The sequence below is a fragment of the Sturnira hondurensis genome, unplaced genomic scaffold, assembly GCF_014824575.4.
Source record: "Sturnira hondurensis isolate 20B ecotype Veracruz unplaced genomic scaffold, ASM1482457v3 Scaffold0020601, whole genome shotgun sequence".
Classification (NCBI taxonomy): domain Eukaryota; kingdom Metazoa; phylum Chordata; class Mammalia; order Chiroptera; family Phyllostomidae; genus Sturnira; species Sturnira hondurensis.
The window spans coordinates 1,749,236-1,777,160 of record NW_028093232.1 but is presented as its reverse complement, the minus strand read 5'-3'; the positions used below and the strand labels follow the sequence as shown (position 1 = coordinate 1,777,160).

At 39.3% G+C, this 27,925-nt stretch overlaps 1 long non-coding RNA gene across 1 annotated transcript; it reads left to right on the top strand.

The window, feature by feature from the left end:
• Positions 1 to 12,537: 12,537 nt before the first annotated feature.
• Positions 12,538 to 26,013, top strand: LOC118975843 (uncharacterized). The gene is made up of 3 exons (XR_005064153.1): positions 12,538 to 12,587; positions 14,210 to 14,215; positions 26,000 to 26,013. It is a non-coding gene; the product is annotated as an uncharacterized LOC118975843 (long non-coding RNA).
• Positions 26,014 to 27,925: the final 1,912 nt, after the last annotated feature.

The following is a 27,925-nucleotide window of genomic DNA, read 5'->3' as shown; positions in this document are numbered from 1 at the left end:
GGGCAGGTATGGTCCCATGTCCTAGAGCCAATCTCCTCCAAGCCCCCATGCAGGCACTGTAACTCAGGGGATCTGCCCCCCCAGTCACATCTTGGGGGGAAGTGACTTCATTCCCCTAGCTCCAAGCATGGCCATAGCCTTTTAACATATCCAAGTGACCCACCAAAGGCTATAGATATGTTAAATGACCAGGCCATGGATTAGCTGCAGGGCTGTGGCTTTACAAAACAGCCCTGCATGTTCCTGGTCTATGTGTCCCTTCCCCCAACTCACACCTGTGGGGGGGAAGGGGTGAGGACACCTTATACGTCTCTCCAATATTCCTATACACTTTGAGTTCTGGACACTATTCCAAATCTTTCCTGGGCACCCCCCTTTGGCTGCACCCTGTGTCAGACTTACTATATTCCTCATCCAAGCATTGGATGAGGATATAAAAGTGAATAACACAATGTCTTCTTATTCCCTGTACCCTTTCCCCCCTCCATTTGATCTTCATTTCTATGATTCTATTCCTGTTCTAGTTGTTTGCTTTGTTTTTGTTTTTTTTAGGTTCAGTCGTTTATAGTTGTGAGTTTGTTCTCATTTTACTATTCATAGTTTTGATCTTCATTTTCTTGAATATGTCCATCTAACATTTCACACAATAAGGGCTTGGTAATGATGAACTCCTTTAACTTGACCCTGTCTGGGAAGCATTTTATCTGCCCTTCCATTCTAAATGATAGCTTTGCTGGATAGAGCAATCCTGGATGTAGGTCCTTGCCTGTCATAACTTCAAATACTTCTTTCTAGCCTCTTCTTGCCTGTAAGGTCTCTTTTGAGAAGTCAGCTGACAGTCTTATCGGAACTCCTTTGTAGGTAACTGTCTGCTTTTCCCTTGCTGCTTTCAAGATTCTCTCCTTTTCTTTAATCTTGGGTAATGTAATCATGATGTGTCTTGGTGTGTGCTTCCTTGGGTCCAACTTCTCTGGGACTGTCTGAGCTTCCTGGACTTCTTGGAAGGCTATTTCCTTTTCCAGACTGGGGAAGTTCTTCATTATGTTTTCAAATAAGATTTCAATTACTTGGTCTTCTTCTCCTTCTGGCACTGCTATGATTCAGATGTTGGAATGTTTAAAGTTGTCCTGGAGGTTCCTAAGCATCCCCTCATATTTTTGAATTGTTGTTTCTTCATTCTGTTCTGGTTGAATGTTTATTTCTTCCTTCTGTTCTGAATTATTGATTTGAGTCCCAGTTTCCTTTCCTTCACTGTTGGTTTCTTGTATATTTTTATTTTTGTTCTTTTAAAATATTTATTTATTTTTAGAGAGAGGAGAAGGGAAGGATAAAGAGAGGAGAGAAACATCAAGGTGTGCCTTGCAAACATCTTGACTTTAGCTGAGTGGAAAGGATTCGACTTCTGGCCTCCAGAACTGTAGGAGAATAAATTTGTGTTGTTTTAAGCCACTGAGTCTGGGATCATTTGTCATGGGAGTCATAAGAAATGAATACATTCATTAAATACTTACTGAGCACCTATGATGTTGAAGATATAGTGTTAGTCTGGCTGGTGCTATAAAAACAAATAAAAGCTGTCTTTTCCTTTGATATTTATTCTTATGTAGAAAAACAGTGATGTAAAAATGCTAATAAAGGCAAGAATGTCAGAGCTATGAGAGAAACAAATTATGCATTGTGCTAGTTCAGTGGACAGGAAGGCTCTTGAGCCAGTTGATAGAACATTAGTCTGGCTGGTTGACTCTCATGCACCCCAGCTGGAGACCTGGAAAACTGAGGCATGTGCCCTGATTGGAATCTAATCAGTGACCCTTTGGTTTGCAGACTGACACTGAATCCACTGAGTCACACCAGCCAGGGCTCTGTATATTTTTCTTTGCTTCACTTTGTATAGCCTTCAATTTTTGCTCTATTTTGTGACCATACTCAATCATTTCTGTGAGCATCATGATTACTAGTGTTTTGAACTCTGCTTCTGATATATTGGCTATCTCTTCATTGCTTAGTTCTACTTTTGGAGCTTTGATTTGTCTTTTCATTTGGGCCACATATCTTTGTCTATGCACACCTGTTGTGTTGTGAGGGGTGGAGCCTTAGGCATTTACCAGGGCCAGGCAGGCCATGTTGCTACATTGTGGTGCTATATGTAGGGGAAGGGTCTAAGAGGGAACAATGCTGCTTGCTTGTCTCTCAGCTAGTTTCCAGTCACTTCCCCCTCTAGCCACAAACAAATTGGGCCCTTCTGGTACTGATTCTTGGGTGGATGGGTTTCTGTACATTCTAGGACCCTGTGGGTCTCTCCAATGAACTCTCTTGTGAGACTCGAAGTTTCTCCCTCTGTTGTAACTTCCACTGGTTTTTACAGCCAGAGGTTTTGAGGCTTTCTTTTCCAGTGCTGAATTCTGGGATGCATGGTCTGTCTCTCTCCCCAGTTGTTCCTCCTGGTTTATCTGCACGCAAATGTGGGACTGCCCGCTCTGCCAGCCACTGACTTGCCACATGTCTTCTTTGCCCTGGTCGCCATCTCTGCCTCTCCTACCAGTCTGAATGAATGTTTCTTCTTTAACTCCTGGGTTGTTGGACTTCCATACAGTTCAATTTTCTGGCAGTTTTGGTTATTTTTATTTTATTTTTAAGTTTGCTGCTGTTCTTCTTTTGGTTGTGGGAGGAGGCTAAATGTATCTACTTATGCCTCAATCTTGGCAGGAAGTCTCATGTCAATTTAATTATTAGACAGGCTGGAAGAACCTATGAAGATGGAGGAAATATTTTTCTCTTTGATATATGTCACTTTGTTCTAGCCAATTCCTTTTTTGGCTATAGTTGATCTCTACTGTATGTATGCAAAATTTTGACATCAAATTAGATTAATACTACTAGTTGGTATGATGAGAAAAAATGATATACTCATATCTTAAACACTTTGTTTGATCACCATACATATAATACTTATTTGCCAATCTTTTGATTTAGAATCAAGATCATTTGTTTTAGTTTTTTTTTCCCTTTTGGAATACTCACATCAATAATACATGTCCTGTGTTTCCAATTCAATTTCTTTATTGACTTTTGTGAAACAATCTGAGGACAGAATTCTTCTAGATCTTTATAAAATTTCCTTGATCATTTATAATGATCTTATTAGATATAATCAAACAGAAACATTTTGGGGGGGTTCTTTATTGAGTCTCTGTAAACTTTTCACTGAATTTTTATGTAAACAAAATATTTATTTTCTATTAAGATTTTATAAATTTGCTAATGTTTAATTAAATTGTGCAAATATAATAACCAATGACTGGCAAACAGATATGGAACAAATCCTTGGACACATGATAAGAACAGAACTCAAGTGGTGGGGAAATGCAGTGGGCATATGAGAGATGACCTGCCAGCTGGGAGTACTGAATCTGCTCCTAGTGATACAGGGTACAGCCAAGGGGAGGGGGTCCAAAAAAGATTTGGAATGGTGTCCAGAACTCAAAGTGTATAGGAATATTGGAGAGACATGTAAGATGTCTTCACCCCCCTCCCCAGGTGTCAGTTGCGGTAAGGGACAAATGGAGCAGGGCCATTGAGAGTTGTTTTGCATAGCAACAGTTTTTCAGCTAACCTCTGGAATGGTCATTTAATATATCTATAACTTTTAACTGGTTTCATAGATATGTTAAATAGCTATGGCCAAGTTTTGAGCCAGGGAGAAGTGGGTGGCTACCCAGGATGTAACTGGGGGCTGATCCTCTGAGATGCAGCAGCCATTGGAGGGAGAGCCATGTAGCTTTAGCAGAGTGAGGACCCCCTCTTGGCCAGGTGAGGGGGAGAGCCACACTGGTTTGGAAAGACGTAGAGCCCTGTAGCCATTACGAGAGGGCCACTTGATTTCAACAGAGTTAAGATCCCCTCTTGCCCAGGTGAAAAGGGTAAACCATGCAGCTTTGCCAGAATGGAGATCCCTGCGGCCAGGTGAAGAAGAAAGACACAGGCTTTTGGTGGAGTGCGGACCCCTGCAACTTTGGTAGAAGAGGCCCACGTGGCTTTGGGGCACTCCCTTTGGCTGAGTGGCCTGGAAAGCAGAAGAGACTTTGACTGGAACTTGATACAAAGAGCTCTTGCCAGTGGAAGGTGCTGCATGACTTTGGATTAATTGGAGATCCTTCCTGGACAGGCGACACAGCTCACAGTGCCAGCGACCTGAAAAATGGACATGTGCTCTTTTCCTGATTTACGGTACCCAGAGTTGGGACAGTGGGAAAAGGGAGCGCTGTGTGTGTGTGTGTGTGTGTGTGTAAGTGTATACCCTAAAGGACTTTGATATTTTAAGGAAGGCATTAGGCCTGAATAGCATTAAATAAACATTTTGTTTCCTTTTCACAAATCTCTGGCATTGAGAGATATCTTTCCAATTGGTGGTGGACAGAAGAGCCCAGTTGATATTAGCATACCGTTCTTGGGAGGGGCCCCTGTTTTCTGTAGCATTTTTTGGTATACTTTGGTGGGTCAAGTATTGGCGCCCCCCACGTTGGGCCCCTGTTTGGTAACACTAGCAGATTCAGTGGTGTTAGCTAACACTATAGTGGTAGAGATGTTGCAACACACATGTGAATCAGATCAACACCTTGTACACCTTAAACTTACACAATGTTATATGTCAATTATACCTCAATAAAGCTAGGTTTAAAAGAAGCACATAGTGGATTATTTTGGAATGAGAAGATATTTATGTTGGAGGCATTAATATCTACCCTACTGAAGTAGTGGTTAAAGGAATATAATTTTGGTTCAGCAAACATGTAGTTGGAACTTTTAGTATAACTGGCTTTATTGCTAAATGCAGGGATACAGATGAATCAAAAGTGGTTGGGTCCACATAAAACTCACAGTATAGAAAGGGAAGTAGTTACTTAAGCACCCAAGCAGAATGTGACATTGAAAGATCGGATATAGCCTGTTGTTGCTTTGAGTTGCCCACACGTTAGTTCTTGTTGAAACAGGATGAACTAGTTAGATTATAGGCTCAGACAGTTGGTGACTCGGTGCCAGAGTGATGCTCACAGTTAGTGGGTGCTCCAGAGGGAAAGATCTGGGATGCCTTTTGCGTAAGGTCTCAGGACACTGACCCTGAAGGGCATTCATTTATTTAGTTGTGATTTATCTGTATATTGTATACTACTTGTGCCAGACGGTGTACATTGGGGTTATGAGGGTGAATGAGACAAGTTTTTCATCTTCTGAGACCTGTTGGGAATGTGTGAATGTGTGGGGCAGACAGTAAATGCATGAACGTATAAGTGAGAGGACATGTCTGATGCTAAAAAAGAAACCCAGGATAACGAATGGGACTAATGTTTGGGGAAGACTGCTCTATGGAGATGAAATCTCAGCTGAATGGGGAGAGGGAGTTGCTCATGTAAAGATCTGGGGAAAATTGTTCCAGGTAGAGGGATCAGCTACTGCAAATGTCCCCAAACAGGACTTATCTTAGTGTATTTGGGGCGGAGGGTACAGAAAAGCAGTGGTAACTTTGAGAGGTGGCTGCTTTCCATTTCTACAGGATTAATACAGAGAATTAGAAAATTTCTCCTGCTGTGTGTAACTAGAAGGCAACCATGACCTTTTCCGAGTTCCTTTGGGAGCCTTGGTTTCTGGGTAGTCATATTAATGGGTGAAGCTGAACTTACAACATTAGAATTCATTTCATGAGGCCTCTGAGAGGCTTCTCCAGTTCGGCATATACTTTTGCTTCCACCATTCCTCAGGCTGCGCTTTGATGCAAGCCAATTTTCAGAATAATATAGAAGAAACCGTAAGCTCAAATAGGAGACTTTGACTCTATCATTTTATTTTTCTATTTTATATCTTTGCTTTCTGCCCAGGCTCTGTTCTGACAAGCCAAGGCTTTTTGGCAAATCAGCTGAGAAGTACACTTAAAAGATGAATGTGATTGTAGGGATGGAGTCTATTAGGATTACTCTATTAGAGAACTTGTTTAGACAAAACCTATTTTCTTACTCTTGTAACTGACAGAACTGTAGGAAAATCACTCATGTTTGAAAGCAAAGTACACTAAAGTGCTATATCGTACCATTGGCTTTATCAAGGGGAAAATAAACAAACCATAAGCAACTAGGTATTGTTGAAAATGATGGGTCAGAAGTTTATTTAAAAATGAGAAAATCCTAAAATCAGACTGATAGCTTCATATCAAAGGTTAATAATAAATGTGAAATAAAAGCTTTATAAAAGAATAATATGCCATGATTTTTAAATCTTGACTTTGTGTGTGATCAGGTCAGTATATCAACTAACATAGTTTGGGAAAAAATAGCATATTGATACCTCAAGGATAGAAGTGAGACTAACCTCATTTTTAATCCACATGTTAACCTCTAATTGGAGGACTTGCTCTAGGGGTTAATGCTCTTGATGGTTAGAAACGAAACAAATAAATTAGTCATCAGAAGTTATCTCAGCAAATATGAAACCATTGACAGTGGATTGGGCTGACAATTTGGAAAGATCTAATAAAAACTATATTCAGGGTGGCCATGTATTCCAGGGTACCCTGGAGAGTCCCACTTCACACCTGTTGTCCCAACATAATTATAAACAGTAGTTTCCTTCCACTCTCAAAAGTGCTTTTGTAGTTAGAGTAGATTCTGAAAGTAACATTTCTCCCCATGATGATCTATTTGTCTAGCAACTGTGCTTTTTACAGTTCCAATAGATGCTTTATCTACTCATTTGAATATTTCTACAAGTGCAATATCAGATATTTTTCCAGTCACTAAATTATAAAAAAGAATAAAAAACAATTATAACTGTCAAATGCCTCAGTGTACAAATGAGTTAGGACCCAGAAAAACCTTCTGGAAACCCAGAATTATCTTCTGGAGTGTGGAACCCTTGTAGTACAGGCTCCCCCCTGCTAGGTGAGTGCTCTAAGAACCCATCTGTATCATACCAGCTGGTGTTGTTGTGAGAGGCTGTGTTCAGCTTCAGTGAATTTTTTTGAAGACTTATTTTTAATGATATTTTATTGATTATGCTATTATAGCTGTCCCATGTTTTTTCTCCACTCTATTCCCCTCTACCCTGCAGCACCCCTCCCACCAGCATTCCCCCACCTTAGTTCATGTTCACGGGTCATGCATATAAGTTCTTTGGCTTCTCCATTTCCTATACTATTCTTAACCTGCCCTTGTCTATTTTCTACCTAACATTTATGCTACTTATTCTCTGTACATTTCCCCCCTCTCTCCGTCTTACTCCCCCACTGATAACCATCCATGTGATCTCCATTTCTGTGATTCTGTTCCTGCTGTAGTTGTTTGCTTACTTTGTTTTTGTTTTTGTGTTTTTTTTAGATTCAGTTGTTGATAGTTTTGAGTTTGTTGTCATTTTACTGTTCACAGTTTTGATCTTTTCCTCACATAAGTCCTTTAACATTTCATATAATAAGGTTTTGGTGATAATGATCTCCTTTAACTTACCATATCTGTGAAGCACATTATTTGTCCTTCTATTCTAACTTATAACTTTGCTTGATAGAGTATCTTGGATGTAGGTCCTTGCCTTTCATGACTTTAAATACTTCTTTTCAGCCCCTTCTTGCCTGTAAGGTTTCTTTTGAGAAGTCAGCTGATAGTCTTATGGGAACTCCTTTGTAGGTAACTGTCTCCTTTTCTCTTGCTGTTTTTAAGATTCTCTCCTTATCTTTAATCTTGGGTAATATAATTATGATGTGCCTTGGTGTGTGCTTCCTTGGGTCCAACTTCTGTGGAACTCTCTGGGCTTCCTGGACTTCTTGGAAGTCTATTTCCTTTGCTAGACTGGGGAAGTTCTTCATTATGTTTTCAAATACGATTTCAATTTCTTGGTCTTCTTCTCCTTCTGGCACCCCTATGATTTGAATGTTGGAACATTTAAAGTTGTCCTGGGTGTTCCTAAGCTTCTCCTTACATTTTTGAGTTCTTGTTTTTTCATTCTGTTCTGGTTGAATGTTTATTTCTCCTTTCTGCTTTATATGGCTGATTTGAGTCCTGGTTTCCTTCCCATTACTGTTGGTTCTCTGTACCTTTTCCTTTATTTCACTTTTCACAGCCTTCACTTTTTCTTTTATTTTGTGATCATGCTCAAACATTTCTGTGATCATCCTGATTACCAATGTTTTGAACTGTGCATCTGATACGTTGGCTGTATCTTCATTGCTTAGTTTTATTTTTGGAGCTTCAATCTGTTCTTGCACAGATCAAAGAAGGGCATATTTCTTTGTCTTGGCACAACTGTTATTTATAAGGGGCAGAGCCTTAGGTATTCATTCACCAGAGTGGAGCAACCCTGGTGAATTGCTGCATTGTGGTGCAGTATGTGGGGGAGGGGTCAAGAGGAAACAGTGCCACTTGCTTGGCTCTGGACAGGCTTTCAGTCACTTCTCCTGCTACCCATAAGCAAACTGGGTGCTGATTTCTGGGTGGGTGGGTTTGTGTACATTTTAGGATCTTATGGCTCTCTCCAATAAGACTGGGGAGACTGGGAGTGTCTCATGCTGTTGAAACTTCCACAGATTTGTGACAGCCAGAGCTTTTGAGGCTTTCTTTCCCTGTGCTGGAACCCTGGGTTGTGTGGTCTGTCTTGCTCCCCAGCGGTTCCTCCCAGTCTATCTGCAAGCAAATGTGGTACTGCTTGGTCTGCCAGCAGCCTTTTGCTGCATGTCCTCTCTATCAGCTGGCTGTTTCCTCCCTTCCTACCAACCTGGATGAATGTTTTTTCTTTAACTGCTTGGTTGTTGGACCTTCATGCAGTTCAATTTTCTGGTAGTTTCATTATTTTTTGTTCTTTAAATTTCTTGTTGTCCTTCTTTTGGTTGTGAGAGGAGACAAAGTGTGTCTACCTACACCTCCATCATCACTGGAAGTCCTGAAGACTCTTTCAATGGCACTTGCTCATTTCATGATGGGTGATTTTGTGAGCACACCTGCCCACATCATGTGGAGTGTTCAGCAGTTTTTGACCGGAAACAGCATGATCCCCTTGCCCCACACTCCCTATTCACCTGATATCACCCCCAAGTGACTTTGTTTTATTTCCCTGGATGAAAAAAGTCCTCAAAGGGAAATATTTTGCTGACCTGGAAGAGGTGAAACAAAAAATGGCAGAAGCACTAAAAGGCATCAAAGTCGATGAGTCCAAAACCTGTCTTCAGCAGTGGAAAAATATCTCAATAGGTGTATTGCATCCAATGGAGAGTACTTTGAAGGTGACTGAAGTTTAAACATGTAAGAATAAATACACACATTTTTATAAACAAATTCCATTCTTTTGGGAGTCCCCCCTTATATATAAGGATCAGTGTAGGCTGGACATAAATAGTCTTTTCTCAGTTCAGTGCACTGAGAATTCATGAGAACACAGAATGCATTGAGCACTGACTGGGTTTGAAATTAATGATAGATGAGCAAGACAAGGTTTCTATCTCTGAGAAGAAGTCATATTGGTAGGTATGTTTGCTTCCAACTTTAATCTGGTTAAAAGACTCTAGTGGTTCAGTGGCTTCTCATTTCATTAGAATAAAATCTGAGTGGTTAACCCTGGTCTCAAAGCCCTGATCTGGACCCTGCCTATGTCTGTAACCTTATTTCACACCCCCTTCCTCTGGTTCACTAAGCAGCAGACACACTGGCCTTTTTTCTATTCTTGCATATTTCAATCTTGTCCCTGCCTCAGGGTCTTTGCACTTACCATTTCCTCTGTGTATAAATGTCTTCCCCCATCACCCTGTGGTTGTCTCCTTTGCATTGCTTATGTCTGGCTAAAATGTGACCTCTTTCAATAGGTTTTCCCTGACTGCCTTATCTTCCACGCTGTGCCCCATTTTATCTTGGTTTATTTTCTTCATAGGCTTGGTCATGCTCTGAAAGTAATTTTAAAGTATGTGGTGCTTTTTTTGGCTACCTTCTCATGATGAAAATGTAAGCAGACTCTTATGTCTTGGGTGTCTCCAAATCCTTGCACCTAGAGCAGTGTCTGGTACATAGTAGGTGCTTATAAATAAGTTTGAGTGAACAAGAAAGTAAACTTTATGACTCTTTCCTTGGGTTTATGCTAATTTCTCACAATTCAGCAAATATTCTTGGAAGCCTTTTTCTAGCTTTTTGCTTTTGTCTTTTCATATGATTCATTTTTGCACTAATTGTCCTTGAGCCTCTTATTCTTGGTCTATTCTCTGGACAAAAGAGTCATTTTATGTAGCCTGTACCAATGCACACCAGTGTTGACTTATGAAACTCACACAGGTATGGAACTGCCCTGGTTGTTGCCTCTGTGCCTCCCTGCTCTAATAAGATACAAACTTGAGGAGAATTTTAGTTATTTCTCTTGTCTCTTTTCATATCTGGGGAACAAATGCCAATCCATTTCAGTCTGGAGGGACCAGTGAGAAATCCATGGCCTGAGCCTGACAGTGGTGGGGATGTGCTTCAGGTTAGATGATAATACTCCTGGTCCAATGTAAACAGGATATAAACTTTGAATACTTATTTCTGTAATGGTGACAGTTTATCTGTTTCCTTTGGAAACAAGGTGGTTGATGCAGGTGAGAGATGCCTCATCTTCCCTCAGTTCAAACTCAGTTGGTCAGTGAGGGGGTCACGCTTGCAATATCGGCTGCATTACTCTTGAACTTCAACCAAGGACAATGGCCAGCCAGAACAACTTATTTGAACTATGCATAGGCTTTCCTATTTATTCTTTTACATGGAATAACCTTATATTTCCTATAAAATCAACAATTCAACTCATCAATAAAATGCTGGGGAACTGATTAGGGACAAAAAGAAGTGTAATGATTTAAGCATGACAAACACAGGCTGTGTTTCGAATGACAGTGCTGTGCTTTCTCATATGTTCTCTCAGCAGTGCTGTGAGATAGGGAAAGCAGGATCAATCCATTTCCAAGTGGATCTTAAAGAGCTGAAGAATCACAGGGCCAAAAAATGCCAAAGCAAGAGCTCATCTCAGGTCTTCTGAGGTAAGTCTGTTGTAGTCCCATCACGTCATCCTTTCTCCCTCTTTTCCACCCTGTATTATATTCAACTTATATATATCACTTTATTTTAAGCTAATCATTTTTTGTGTGAATGAAACAAATATAGAAAATTTTACTTTGTAAGACAACTAACCCAATTAAAAAATGGGGAAAGGACTTGAACAGACACTTCTGCAAGGAGGACATACAGAGGATTCAGAGACACATGAAAACATGCTCGATATCACTAGCTATCAGAGAGATGCAAATTAAAACCACAATGAGATACCACTTTACACCAGTGAGAATGGCTATCATAAACAAAGCAATAAACAACAAATGTTGGAGAGAGAGTGGGGAAAAGGGGACTCTGGTCCACTGTTGGTGGGATTGCAGACTGGTACAACCATTATGGAAAACAGTATGGAATTTTCTCAGAAAACTAAAATTGGACTTGCCTTTTGACCCAGAAATTCCACTACTGGGACTGTATCTTAAGAACCCTAAAACACCAATCCCAAAGAACCTATGCAGCCCAATGTTCATAGCAGCACAATTTACAATAGCTAAGAGTTGGAAGCAACCTAGGTGCCCATCAGTAAATGAATGGATCAAAAAACTATGGTACATATACACAATGGAATTCTATGCAGCAGAAAGAAAGAAGGAGCTCCTGCCTTTTGCAACATCATGGATGGAACTGGAAAGCATTATGCTGAGTGAAATAAGCCAGGTGTTGAAGGACAAATACCATATGATCTCACCTTAACAGGAAGCTAAACAACAAAACAAACAAGCAAGCAAAATATAACCAAAGACACTGAAATAGAGAACAGGCTGACAGTGACCAGAGGGGAGAGGGGAGGGAATTTCAGGGGAAATAGGGGAGGGATTTACAGGAACATATATAAAGGATACATGGACAACAACTGAGGAGGGTGGAAATGGGAGGGAGGGGGGAGCAAGGGGGTGGGATGGGATGGGAGTAATAGACAGAAAACTGTACTTGAAAAATAATTAAATAAAAAAATTGGAAAAAAAGGAAATATGAGAATCCCACTGAAAATATAAATGTTGAAAAATCCCCCCAAAAAGAAAATTTTACTTTGTGTCACATTTTATGCATAATTTATGTAGAGTCTATTGGCAGCCAATCACATTTGAAATAAATGCAAGAAGTGCTAGTTGTGTCTTCAGAGTAGCAGATATCAACATGGGATTAATGTGCAAGAGATTTCATTAGATAAAATGCCCATGAAGAATAGAGGAAGAAGGAAGAAGAGCAAGTAGGGATAACAGGAGTACGCAGGTCTGATACTTGTGAAGGAGAGAGAGTGGGAGAGATTGGGCAGGAAGAGCCTCAGACCACAGCACAGTCCTGAGAAAAATATTTGGTTAGGTCAGTGAAGGGTCCCTTCATCTTTTAGAGCAGAGGTTGGCATACGAAGGCCCATGGGACAAAAGTGGTCTGCCACATGGCATTGTAAGTAAAATTTAATAGTCACACCCATTAGTTTACCTATTGTCTATGATTACTTTTGTGCTAAAATGGCAGAGGTGAGTAGTGGTAACAGTGAGCACATAGCTAAAAAATTTAAATATTTATTATTTGACTTTTTACAGAAAAATAATTACTGACCCTTATTTTAGAGTAATCCCAAGTTAGGCAGGAATGGCCCATTCTGGTCCCCCGTCATGTGCACTTACTGGGTGAGACGAGTCCCAGGAAAATGCGGTCTCACAGCGAATGCTACGGTGGGCACACTCTGAGTGTGATACTGGAGATTTTTAATAAGCTATGGTCCTCATAGCATGTTCTTTTAAAGGAAGATTTGTGTGGGGCACCTCCATGGCTGCCACACCAGGACATCTTAGGTAGCTACTGATGAAATAATTTAATAGGGAATAGGATCTCCAAAGCACTGTATTTGGAATAGAAATAGAAAGACTACATGGATGTAAATCCTAAAGTATTTACTATCTGGATTTTTTTCCAAAAAATGTTTACCATCCATGGTCTAGATAAAAAGTATTATTTATCCCACAAGGGAAGTAAATTTTTTCTTATAAATGAGCAAATTAAAAGTCTGTTTAATAAAGTAATTTCTTATAAGACTGCACAGCAAGAATTAATTTCCTGGGATTTGACTTGATCAACTCTGTCTCAGTTGAGAAAGCCGAGTTGCTGAGTGAGGTACAGGGTGGTGTTGGAAAGAACACCGGGTGGACTTTGTCCAGCAGTGGATACTTTAGCTTTGTGACTTCAGTGCATCATGTCACCTCTGGGCTTTAGCAGTCCTATTTGTAAAAAATAAGGTTCAGACTAGAGAACTGTCAATTCCTTCTATTTCTAGCTGCAGCACAAGTGTAATAGAGAGAAGTACTAATTGAAGAAATGGGCCTGAGCCGGCAGCTGGGCCTTTGGTGGACTAGTTTGGGAAAGATGATCCAGGGTGGATTGGAGGTATTCTCTATTCAGAGTGGGAGAACACTGTGGCAAGGAGAGATTTGGAATCTCCCAACAACACAAATTGTTCCCTGTTTTATTTCAGAATAAGGTTCTATTTCCACAATGATGGGGTCCCTCAAGTGGAAACCTCCAGCCAAGCAAACTACGACAGCACCACCTCACAGAGCCTGGCTGGCGGTGGCAGGGGGGCCCTTGTGCTGGGACTTAGGGGAGAGGCTTCTCTTCCTGCTTGCAAGGTCTGCTCCAACCCTGCGGATGAGAAAGTGAGAGGAGATGTGCTTATTACCTGTGTGTGTGCTGTGTGTGTGTGCATAAAGCACATGTGCGTGTGCGTGAGTGTGGGGGAGTTAAACACCAAGGCAGCACTGGAGAATACACTGTCTATATGAAACCCAGACACTGAAAGTTTTGTATTTGTGTGATAAGGATTTTATTTGTTTGGACTTCTAATATAGCTCTGTTGTGACAGTGTCAGTACCACATCCTAGATATTTCTTAGGAGGGCTAGGAGGGATTCCTCAGAAAGGAAAACGGTTCCTTCAGTGGTATTGCATGGAAGGTTGCTTAGACTTACAACATAAAAATACAGGATGCTTAGTTAACTTTGAATTCAGATAATGCTGTATTATATGTATGTCCATTGCAATATTTGTATTTGATGTGGCAACCCTGATGGAATGAGACCTATTTCCTGGAAGAGTTAATGAACAGAGTAGATTTTGGTGCCATGCAAAAGAGTTGAAAAGAATGGGTGGACCAGAAAAGAGTCATTCTGATATCTTTCTTTACCGTCTTTTAAGTGATAAAGTGAGAAATAAAGCTTTAACTCTATCCTTAGAATAATTAGAGTTTATTTGGGGAACCTACTTGAACATTAATTCCAAGTGTAACTACGGAGCTGACGCAGAACCATATCAAACATCGTGACAATTTTTTCAAGTCACAGTAGTAGTGAGATAGAAAGTTATATTATGGTTGAGCAAAGAGTGTGTTCAGTCATTTTATGGGAAAATAAACTGTTCTGGAAATGTAAACATCTTTTTTGGGAGGGCAATTTCTGAATGCCATTGAACTTACAAAATGTGAAATTTTTTAGTTGATTCAAAGCAACAGTGAGAACTGTCACCCCTAGACCCATCTTCAGATGGTAAATAGGAGCAGACAATACTGTTGCTTGGAGGAGCTTGGGATTCTGGAAGGTTTTCCTTTACTTGTTAATGGGGCCACAGTGGGAAAGTGCAAAAACTGTCCATCACGTGCAGAATAACATTATAAACTTTCCCTTTAAATAACTTTGTCTATTATTGTTCTTTGTAAGTTTGTGCTTGTGCCAGCATAATTTTGAAAAGCCTCAAAATATCTGCTGCTGTAATTATAGGGTTCCTCCTGTAATAAAATAAAATTTGATTTACAATGGTTACAGGGAGTTGCTAGATCTGAAGAATCATCATGAACACATTATCAAAAATAGACCAATTTCGCCGAGTTTCATCCTTGAAGTGGCGCAAAGATTTTAACTCAAAGTTAACTTTCATAAGGTTAGGAGCTTCTGGCCAAGTTTCTAAACACCATAAAGATTTTTGAGATCTTTTGCTCCTTTTTAACACGAAGTTCCTCTTCTTTTTATCCAATAACTGTTGTCCAAAGGCACTCTCTTCTGTCTCCCACCCCTTATCTCTTTATTGGCATGCAATTATCTTCATGATTGATCCACGTGATGCTTAGTGTGAGAACTAATTTCTCATCACATGTTGCTTTAAAAAATCATATTCAGAACTCATCCTACCCTCTTTTCAACTTAAAATCTGACTAGTGTTTTGGATAATGTTCAGGACATGTCCGTCTGTTTTATTGTGTGATCCTGCTCTCTTCCAGTCTCTGTCGTGGGCTACGTTTGCCATCTGGTGCTGCATGACAAACTGTGCTAAGCACAGAGTACAACAACCACTTTTTATTATGCTCACTGATTTTTAGGGGCAGAAATTTGGACAGGAAACAATTACCATCCATAACAAGAAGCATACTGCATGTAACATACACCCATCTGCAGTGGTATGAACAAGCAAGGACTGACTTGTTTTAAAAATGAAAAAATAGTGGAGGTAGGTGATCCTTAGCATCAATATGCAATTAATGAAAGTCTTGGACCTTTCTTTGTATTCCAGTTTCTTTTTCTATCTTTTTTTATTGAATTTTTTGGGGGTGACACTGTTTAACAAAATTATGCAGGTTTCAGGTGCATAATTCTGTTGTGACAGTGTTAGTACCACATTATGCACAACACATCATCTGTTCACTTTATTGTATATTCACCCACCCAAGTCAAGTAACTGTCCATCCACATTTGTCCACTTATACCTTCCTCCACCTCTCCCACCCCTTCCTCCTGGCAATCACCACACTGTTGTCTGTGTCTATGAGTTTTTCTTTTTTGTTCAACTCTTCTACCCTCCCTCCTAGCTCCCTCCCCCACACCCCACCATTGGCAGCTGTCATCTGCTGTCTATGTATGATTCTGTCTCTATTTTGCTTGTTACTTCATTTTGTTCATTAGATTCCACACGTGAGTGAATCATATAGTACTTGTCTTTCTTGAATTGGCTTATTTTCTTTTGGCCTTTAAACATTTGTAAAAATTTTTTAACCATTTTATTTTTTTTTAAGATTTTATTTATTTATCTTTAGAGAGGAAGGGAAGGAGAGGAGAGAAATATCAATGTATGGGTGCCTCTCATGAGTCCCCTGCTGGGAACTGGCCTGCAACCCAGGCATGTGCCCTGACTGGGAATTGAATCGCGATCATGTGGTTTGCAGGCTCACGCTCAATCCACTGAGCTACACCAGCCAGGGCATGGCCTTTTTTTTAATGCTTATTGTCTTATGACCGCAAAGTGGCTTCTGCTGCTCCAGACACCGTGTCTATACTCTAACAATCTATGTATTACCGTCTTCTTGGTTTATCTCAGGTTTACTTGCATGAAAGATCTATAATTTAGTCATGAAAGTCATTGATGCTCTGCTTCCTGCTTTGCGTGACCTGTCACTCTGCCATTCCTAATGATGGCCTTCCAGCTTTGCCACTTTCAGGGTAGAGAATTCCCCACTTTTAAAGAGGCCTCTAACAACTTTGGTTCACTCTCATTATTAGATAATTCACTCTTATACCAAACCAAAATTTGCTTCTTTATAACTTCCATGCATGGGTCTTAGATTTGTCCTCTAAGATAATCTAAACTAGTCTTGTTAATTTTGTTCCTTTAAGTACTTGAGGATAGTTTTAAAATTTCTCCTCAGTCTTCTGCCAACTAAAGAGACGTGGTTCCCAACTTATTTCTCAGAAAATATGAGATTGTGCCAGGCATTCTTTTACAGACATAACACTGGCTTTCAGGTTTGTCTCTCCCATGGTCCTGTTTCCTGAGGTGAAGGACTGCGCTTCTTGTTTACCACTGTGTCACTGGGGCCTGACATGATTCCTGCTAGAGTCATAGGCATATTGCAGGCACTACTGAGTGCCTGCAATATATATTGAACATATTCAATATATATATTGAATTAATAAGATTAGAAAGCATGATACCTGGAAATAATATATAGTGGCTATTGATGGACATTTTCAGTGTTCTTTCTTAAGCTTTCTCTTATTTCCCAAGTTGCTTACAATGGGAATATATTGCTTTTATACTCTGAAAAGAAAAACAACAAATGCAACTTTACTATTCAACATATTGTACAAGACTGGATATATTTAAAATATAATTGACTAATGCAGACCCTAGTGAAATTACTACTTTTTTTTAACATTTGTTGTAATATTTTTGTTGTAGCCTAGTGTTGTAGTTACCTTTTTCAATATGACTCATTCAGAACATTTTTTTCGTGTCTCTTTTGTGCAAAGCACCCTGACATGTCATTTGTAGCTTGCCCTGCTGCTCTCTTGAATTGAGCTCACAGCTGCCATACCTCTCGGTACGTTCCACCAGAGGGGAGGAGGAGAGAGCGAGGAGAAGGCAGGCATCCTTATCGGTCACGTTATCCTCATCCTGTGTCTGACCTTTGAAGTAAAATTTTAAACTTATGTGCTGATGTTAAATTTCTGTGAAAATGAAACATAATAGTTTCTGTTTATCCCTTTAGCTTGAGACACCTTTTTGGAATCCTTGTTTCATGATTAAACATATTTGCTATCTCTTAAAGTTTTACGATATTCTATATTTCAATATAGACCATTTTCATATATAATATTCCCTTATATTAGTCCTTCACCTACCTACCAGAATCAAAAATATGGTACATAAAATGTGGAAAGAACAAGTTAAGTGACCTAAAGTATTTCTGCAGAGTGATGATGGGTTGGAAGTAACACTAATGATGCCAGCCTGTGCCTAAGCAAATATCACAGTAACAGTCCCACTCCTCACATGGCATGTCTGACAGCCATATTAAGAAGTAAAACATTATGGTTTGATTAGATCTGGCCTTCAGTCACAATGCTCTCATTAAAAATTCTTGCTCATTAAGACTTTCACTTGCAGGAAGATGAAGTAGATGTAATTTCCCTCTTTTTTCTCTTAAGTAAAATTAAGAATCCTGCACATTACATATAAAACAAAGATAAGGCAGACAATTTGAGGAAAGAAGACAGACTGGCTAGGGACCTTGGGACCCAAAGAAGGACACAGTGGTGAGTGCCCTAGGTTTTATTTTGACCCCATATGTCTATGATTTGGAGCTTGGAAAACTGGCAACATGGAATTGCCAATGGGTAGAGATAAACAAAGACCCTAACATTAGCCTGTACTCTCCAACCGAAAGGCTAGGAAAGGGGCAACCTAGCAAGACAGAAAACTTTTAGACAATAACTGTTCAACTTCAGCCAAACATCACAGAAAAAACTATGGCCCCATCTTCACCTGCAGAATCAAAGGCTAAGTGGAGAGCCTGACTCCATGAGATGTAACAAGGCACCAAATGGCTCTGCCAGGCAGTGTCTGAGAGGCTGAATAGGGAGTGGGGACTTCCACTCACCTGGAAGTACTGAGGGGCCACTTGTTCTACCCACTGTGTGACGTCAGAGGAGTCCCAGTGGGGCATCAGCAGTTTCACCACTATGCACTGGTAACAAGGCCTCCTTCCCCATGTTGTCGTGGAGTCACATGGAAAACAGTAAGGAGTTACTCTTACTTCTTCCAGCCAAGGAGATATCAATGTAGCCTCACAGGGAGCCAAAACTCACATCATTAGTTAGCAGAGGCAAGGACTATAACCCCTCTCCATGGTCAGTGGTAAACCCAGATTTCTCTCTTTACCTGGCAGTAACAAAGCAGCACATTTCATCCTCCCCTGGTGGAACAGTGCCAGGGAAACTCAGAAAAACAGAATGTATAACTGAGATCTAAAGTCTTGTGAAATAATATACAAAGATTTAAGTTTCAATCCAAAAGCACTCATTATACCAAGAACCTGGAAGGTCTCAACCTGCGTGAAGAAAGACAATCAATGCCAACACCAAGAAGACAGAGATGGTCTAATTACCCAACAAGGACTTTAAAGCAGCATCACAAAAATGCTTCAGCCAGCAATTATGAATACACTTGACACATAAAAAATAAAGTCTCAGAAAAGAAAAAGAAAGCCTCAGCAAGAAATAGAAAATATAAAGAAGGACCAAATGAAACTTTTAGAACTGAAAAGTACCAAAACTGAAATAAAAAACTCAATGATGGGATCAAGGCAAAAATAAAGAAAACAGAAGAAAGAGTCAGGGAACTCTAAGATAGAATGATATAAGAAATTACTCAATCTGAATAATAGAGAAACAGAATTAAAAAGTCAAAATCTCAAAGACCTATGGAACTATAACAAAATATCTAACATTCATATCATCAGAGTCACAGAAAGAGAAAAGAAAGAGGGCAGGCAGAATAAAGCACTCAAACAAATGACTGAAAACTCGAATTTGACAAAATACATACACCTATGTAGGTTCAATAAGCCACATAAACTCTAAACAGGATAAACCCTAAAAAAATTCACACCAAGACAAATCACAAATTTTTAAGCATTAAAGACAAAATATATTGGAAACAATGAGAGAAATGATACCTTTTCTATAGGGGAAAAACAATTTGAATGACAGATAATCTCTCATCAGAAACAATGGGAGTCAAAAAAGAATGTAGCACATTAGTCAGAGGCTGATAAAAAAAGAACTGTTAACCCAGAATTCTGTATCTAGTGAAAATATCTTTTAGGAATAAAGGGGAAAGAAACCTCTGAGTTGAAGCAAAGCTAAGATAATTTGTTGCCATCAGATCTTTCCTACTTCAAATATGAACAAATAGATTTTTTTCAGTAAATTATGAAATCACTTTTTCATAAAATTATTTTAAACTTTACTGATGAAAAATATAAAGCTGTAAAATTATATAAAAATATTTTTACCTTCACCTCATGGTTTTAAATTTTACATTTTTGAATATATGTTATAATATACATTATATATTAATATAGTTTGTATAGAAATAATTTAATAATAAACATGTACAGGTAGAATTCTTAAAATACTTAATGAGGGATTGTATAACAGCAATAGTTTGGAGTTGACAGTGCTAATTTACATTTTTAATTTAATTTATTTATTTAATGATTTTTCAAGTACAGTTTTCTGTCTTTTACTCCCATCCCATCCCCCCATGCTCCCCTCTCCCTCCCATTTCCACTCTTCTTAGTTGTTGTCCATGTATCCTTTATATTTGTTCCTCTAAATCACTCCCCTATTTCCCCTGAAATTCCCTCCCCTCTCCCCTCTGGTCACTGTCCCCCTGTTCTCTCTTTCAGTGTCTTTGGTTATATTTTGTTTAGCTTCCTGTTAAAGGTGAGATCATATGGTATTTGTCCTTCAACACCTGGCTTATTTCACTCAGCATAATGCTTTCCAGTTCCATCGATGCTGTTGCAAAAGGCAGGAGCTCCTTCTTTCTTTCTGCTGCATAGAATTCCATTGTGTATATGTACCATAGTTTTTTGATCCATTCATTTACTGATGGGCACCTAGGTTGCTTCCAACTCTTAGCTATTGTAAATTGTGCTGCTATGAACATTGGGGTGCATAGGTTCTTTGGGATTGGTGTTTTAGGGTTCTTAGGATACAATCCCAGCAGTGGAATTGCTGGGTCAAAAGGCAAGTCCAATTTTAGTTTTCTGAGAAAATTCCATACTGTTTTCCATAATGGTTGTACCAGTCTGCAATCCCACCAACAGTGGACCAGAGTCCCCTTTTCCCCACACCCTCTCCAACATTTGTTGTTTATTGCTTTGTTTTTGATAGCCATTCTCACCGGTGTAAAGTGGTATCTCATCTCATCATTCTTTAGGCAGATTTAGAAAACTATATATCTTACAATTCTTTGTATTTGCTTGGTGTCAGTTGTTATTTCTCCTCTTCATCTCTGATTTTATTTATTTGGGTCTTTTCTCTTTTTTCTTGATGAGCCTGGTTAAAGATTTGTCAATCCTGTTCATCTTTTCAAAGAACCAGCTCTTGGATTCACTGATCTTTTTTAAAATCATTTTCTCAGACTCTATTTTGTTTATTTCTGCTCTGATTTTTATTATTTCCTTACTTCTACTCACTTTGGGCTTTGTTTGTTGTTCTTTTTCAAGTTCCTTTAAGTGTAAAGTTAGATTGTGTATTTGAGCTTTTTCTTGTTTTTCTTTTTCCTTTTTCTTTCTTTTCTTTTTTCTTTTTTTTTGAGGTAAGCCTGTAATGCTATGGATCGCCCTAATAGAATTACTTTCCCCTGTCACACAGATTATGAATTATCATGACCCCATTTTTATTTCTCTCAAGGTATCTTTTGATTTCTTCCTTGATCTCATTGTTAACCCATTCATTGTTTAATAGCATGTTATTTAGCTTTTATGTCTTTGTGTGTTTTTCAGTGTTTTGCTGAATTCTAGTTTCATAGCATTGTGGTTAGAGAATGTTTAAATTTATTGAGACATGCTTTGTGTCCTAACATGTGATCTATCTTAGAGAACATTCCATGTACACTCGAAAAGTATGTGTATTCTGTTGCTTTAAGGTGAAATGCTCTGAAGATATCAATGAAATCTATTTGATCTAGTGTGTTGTTTAAGGCTACTGTCTCCTTGTTGATTTTCTGCCTGAGAGGTCTATCCATTGGAGTCAATGGGGTGTTAAAATCCCCAGCTATGACTGTATTTTTGTTGATTTCTTCTTTTATGTCCATCAAGATTTACTTATTTAGGTGTTCCTATGTTGGGTGCAGAACAGCTATATACCAACAAACTGGATGAAATGGATAAATTCCTAGAAACATACAATCCAAAACCAAATCAGGAATAATCAGGGGACTTCCGCCAAGATGGAGGCATAGGTGGAAACACTGTGCCTTCTCCCACAACCAAGTTTGAACACAACAAAGGTTTGGAGAACTAGGACACACCCAAAGACCAGAAAATTGAATTATACGGAAGTCCGACAACTACGAACCATTCAACGGGGACGGTAAGAGAGGCGGAGTCAGCAGCGGAGCTGGGTCGGGCAGGACAGATCCCTCGACCTAGGCGCGCAGGCAGCCCGGAACCACCCGGGCCTGGTGACGGTGGTGGCTGCAGCGCCGGTGGGGGACGCGATGGCGGGTGGCAGATGGGAAGCCATTGTCCCTCTTTGACCCCGCCCCCACATACAACGTCACAACCCAGCGACTTAGTTACCCTGTTCTAGTGAACACTTTCGGGCTCTGATCCTGCTACGGAACAGGCACGAACAGCCCAAAAGATGGTGCAAAAAGAACTCAAAGTCCCAGAGCCAATAACTCTAAGCGACCAAGAAATTGCCAGCCTCTCAGAAGCACAATTCAAGACACTATTTATCAGGATGCTCACAGAACTGGTTGATTATAGTCACAAATTAGAGGAACAAAGTCACAAATTAGAGGAACATATGAAGGCTAAACTAATTGAAATGAAGGGAGATGCACAGGAAACCAATAGCCATGGAAAGGAAACTGGGACTCAAATCAACGGAATGGACCAGAAGGAAGAACAAAACATCCCACCACAAAAGAATGAAGAAATGAGAATTCAAAAAAATGAGGAGAGGCTTAGGAACCTCCAGGACATCTTTAAACATTCCAACATCCGGATTATAGGGGTACCAGAAGGGGGAAAGAAACAGCCACGAGTGGAAAACTTCTTTGAACAAATAATAAAGGAGAACTTCCCCAGTCTGGCAAAGGAAATACACTTCCAGGAAATCTAGGAAGCTCAGAGAGTCCCAAAGAAGTTGGACCCAAGAAGGAACACACCAAGGCACATCATAATTACATTAACCAAGACCAAAATGAAGGAGAGAATCCTAGAAGCATCAAGGGATAAGGGGACAGTCACCTACAAAGGAGTACCCATCAGACTGTCAGCGGATTTCTCAAAAGAGACCTTACAGGCAAGAAGGGGCTGGAAAGAAGTATTCCAAGTCATGAAATCCAAAGACCTACAGCCAAGATTGCTTTATCCAGCAAAACTTTCATTTAGAATGGAAGGACAGATAAAGTGCTTCTCAGATAAGGTCAAGTTCAAGGAGTTCATCATCACCAAGCCCTTATTATATGAAATGCTAAAGGGACTTATATAAGAAAAAGAAGATGAAAAATATGAACAGTGAAAGGACAGCAAACACACAGTTATTAACAACCACACCTAAAACAAAAGCAAACCAAGAGGACAGCTAGATCAGGAGTGGAACCATAGAAATGAAGAACACATGGAGGGTTAGAAACAGGGGAGTGGGAGGAGGAGAAGGGGGGAGAAGGCACAGAAAATAGCATAGATGGTAGGTAGAAAATAGGTAGTGGGGAGGGTGAGAATAGTGGGGGAAATATAGAATCCAAAGAACTTGAGACACGTGGTTATAAACTAAGGGGGGGAGAATGGTGGGGGAGGGAGTGTGCGGGTGGAGGGGAATGAAGGGGGGAATAGAACAACTGTAATGGTATAATCAATAAAATATATTTAAAAAAAGGAATAATCAGAATATGAATAGATAGATCAAACCTAATGAAACTCCCAGTAATAAAAAAAACTCCCAACAAACAAAAGCCCTGGACTGGGTGGCTTCACAGGAGAATTTTAGCATACATTCTGAGAAGAACTAACACCTCTCCTTCTCAAACTATTTCATAAAATTCACGAGGAGGGAAGGCTCTCAAACTCATTTTATAGAGCTAGTATTATCTTAATTCCAAAACCAGATAAAGACACTACAAAGAAAGAAGATTATAGGCTAATATCCCTGATGAACATAGATCCTAAAATCCTCAACAAAATGTTAGCTAAGTGAATACAGCAATACATCAAAAAGATCATACACCATGATCAAGTGGAAATTATTCCAGGAATGCAAGTTTGGGGCAAAATTCACAAATGAATAAATGTAATTCACCACATAAACAAAATGAAGGATAGAAACCACATGATTATATCAATAGATGCAGAAGAAGCATTTGATAAAACCCAGCTTAACTTAACCCATTTATGATAAAAAAAACCTCTCAGCCAAGTGGGAATAAACATACCAAAATGCAATAAAGGCCATAACTTACTGGCAGCATCATACTCAACTGGCAAAAACTTACAAGTGTTCTCCTTAAGGTTGTCAACAAGACAGGGATGTCCACTTTCAGCTCTCTTATTCAACATAGTACTGGAAGCCCTAGCCATAGCAATCAGACAAGAAGAAGAAATACAAGGCCTCCAAATCGCAAAGGAGGAAGTAAAACTGTCTTTATTTGCAGAGGACATGATTCTGTGCATAGAGAACCCCAAAGATTCCACCAAGTAATAACTAGAATTGATAAATGAATTTATCAAAGTAGCAGTATACAAAATCAATATCCAGAAATCAGTTGCATTTTTATATGCTATAATGCACTAATAGGGAAATTAAGAAAACAATTCCATTCACAATTGCTTCAGAAAGAATAGAATACCTAGGGATAAATCTACCAAGGATGCAAAAGACCTGTACTCAGAAAATTATAAGACACTGAAGGAGATAAAAATACAATGTTCATAGATAGGAAAAATTAACATTATTAAAATGTCCATAACTACCCAAAATAATATATAGATTCAATGCAATTTCTAACAATATTCCAATGACATATTTCACAGATTGGAGCAAATATTTCAAAAATTTATGTGGAACCATGAAAGGCCCCACATAGCCACAGTGATCCTGAGAAAGAAGAACAAAGTTGTAGGAATCATGCTACCTAATATGAAATTATAAGTCCATAGTAATCAAAACAGCATGGTACTGGCATAAAAACAGACACATAGATCAATGGAACAGAATAAAGAGTCCAGAAATAAACCGACATCCTTATAGTCAATTAATATTTGGCAGAAGAAGCAAGCAAATAGAATGGGCTTAAAATAGTTTATTCAGTATATGGTATTGGGAGAACTGGATAGATACATGCAGAAAAATGAAATTAGACCACCTTCTTGTACCACACATAATATATTCAAATGGATTAAAGACTTAAATGTGAGACCCCAAAGCATAAAAATCCTAGAAGAAAACATAGACAGCAAAGTCTCAGACATTGCTTATAGCAATTTTTTATTGGATATATATCCCTACACAAGGGAAGCAAACAAAAAAAAGGAACAGACAGCACGACATCAAACTAAAAAGTTTTTGTTTTGCAAAGGAAATCATCAACAAATAAAAAACAATGCACAGAGTGGGAAAACATAATCACCAATACATCTGATACAGGTTAATACCCAGAATTTATAAAGTACTTACAGAACTCAATACCAAAACAAACAAACAAACAAACAAACAAACAAAAAACCTTCCCCAAATCCCCCCAAACCAAACAACCCAATTAAAAAATGGCCAAAGGAACTGAATAAACACTTCTCCCAAGAGGATGTAAAGTTGGCCAATAGGCACATGAAAAGATGCTTAATGTCACTAATCATCAGAGGAATGCATATTAAAGCCACAGTGAGATACCATCTCACACCTGTCAGAATGTCTATCACCAGTAAATCAGCTAACACGGATGTGCCCATGAGGATGTGGAGAAAGGGGAACCCTTTTGCACTTTTGGTGGGAAGGCAGATTTGTGCAGCCACTGTGAATAGCATTATAGAGATATCTCTAAAAAAGTAAAAATGGATCTGCCTTTTGACCCAGCAATCCCACTTCTGAGAATACATACAAGGAACCCCAAAAACTAATTCAAAGGAACACAAACACTCCTATGTTCATTGCAGTGTTATTTACAATCAGCAATTATAGAAGCAACCCAGATGTCCATCAACAGATGAATGAATAAAACAACTATGGGATATTTACACAGTGGAATTCTATTTGACAGTAAAAAAGAAGAAAATTTTACCCTTTGCAACAATAGGGATGGACCTGGAAAACATGTTAAGTGAAATAAGCCAGTCAGAGAAAGACAAATACCATATGATTTTACTCATATGGAATCTAATAAATAAACTGAACTAATATGCAAAACAGAGAGAGACTCATTGGTGGAGAGCAGATGACAGCTAGCGGGGGGCAACATGGAGGGGCTAGTGGAGGGAATTGAGCACAAAAGAGAAAGGACACATGGACATGGACGACAGTGTGGCGATTGCTGAGGGGAGAGGAGTATATGGAGGTTAAATGGTAATGGAAAGATAATAAAGATTACATTTTTAAAAAATCTGAAAAAAGAAAGCTATACATCTAGCCTTTTTATTTGTCCGCAAGGATAAAATATACTACCTTTTGAAACATAGGTACACGAAGGCTGAGGTCATTCCCAATCTTCTGCTCTTGTAATTCTCTCCAAGAAAAGGAAATGAAACTATTTGGCCCAATTACTCCTTAGGGCATCCTGGCTTCCAGTGAACACAAGCTCCCCTATAAGTAACCCATTCTAGAATTTGGCTCTTTTTAACTGAATGACATCTGCCTGCATTTCTTCTCTTGACACGTCTATCTTTTCACATATTATCTTAAAGATGGCTAGAATCAATTCTGTAGGAAATGTGCAAACCCTTTCACTACCTTCTCATCTTTCCTTTGGACCTGGAAATTTGACCTCATTCAAGGGAACTTGTTGTCCTCCGAGTGTCTTCTCACTTCTTTATGGTCAAATTTAGCGCATGTTTTTATCACATTTTACTATGCTGTTGCCAGTAGTTTTCATACTTAACCTCTTCTAATCCATTCTCTAGACTTTAAAGTCCTCCACTGACTCCCTGTCATCTTTAGCATAAATTAAACCTCTTTAGTATGGTCTGCTACTAATGACCGCCATCAATTACTGTTTACTGTGAGTCAGACCCTGTCCTAGAACTTCTTTCACATTAATAAATTACAGCAAGCCTATGAGGTAAGTTCTATTATTATCTGTAGCGTATGGGTGGAGAAGAAGAGGCAAAGAGAGATTAAAATACTTGCCCAAAGTCACACTATTGGTAATGACCAAACTTGAAATAAAGCTCAGACGAAACTGAGATCGCGTGTGTGCAGGGTGCTTTGGTCGTAGACAGAGAACCACGGAAGAGGGTGGCAGCTATAAAAGGGGGTAAGGGAGGTGGGGACTGCTCAAAAGAAGGTGAAGGGATTAGTCAAAGAACATATAGCACCCCTGGACATAGCAGTGTGGGGACTGACTATGGAATTGAAGGGCAGGCTGGGTGGAGATGGGTGAAGGGGGGAAAATTGGGACAACTGTAATTACATAAATGATAAAAAAATTAATAAATTTAAAAGAGACATCAATCTCAGAAGGGGAGCTCCAGACAGTGGGCTGTTAACCACTATGCATATTGCCTCTAAAAACCCTTTTTGATCTGATTTCTGTTTGTCTAATTTTCTGGCGCTAGGACTATATGCCAAAGCAAACTTACTGAGTAATAAAGACAACAAAAAGTGTCAGCAATGCATTAACCTGGGTCCAGGACAGTTTCCTGGGAATGCAAAGGCAAGGACAGAACAGGTAGTAAGACATAAATCTGTAAGAATAGAGAATACAAAAGTGAAAAACCATTCCAGTCACATATGAATATTGACCATCTGAAATGTAAAATGGATGCAAAAATGATATGCATCCCAGTTGGCAAAGCCTTGGCAAAACTAAAACCTTGAATAGTGTCCTGATATTTTGGTGAATTTGGTGGTATCTGGCCAGTTGATTTTTGGTGAATTGGTTTTCAGTGCCCATCTCTTAGCAAATTAATTTGTGAAGATAGAATTTTTGGTTAATTGGTCTGTTTCTTCTTTTCCGGTCTCATAGCTCCCACCTGCCCCATCAACTCTGAGACAGGGCTCAATAGCGCTTGTGAAACTGTGTTGACTGTTTAATGCTAGTGTCCGCTGGTTGGTG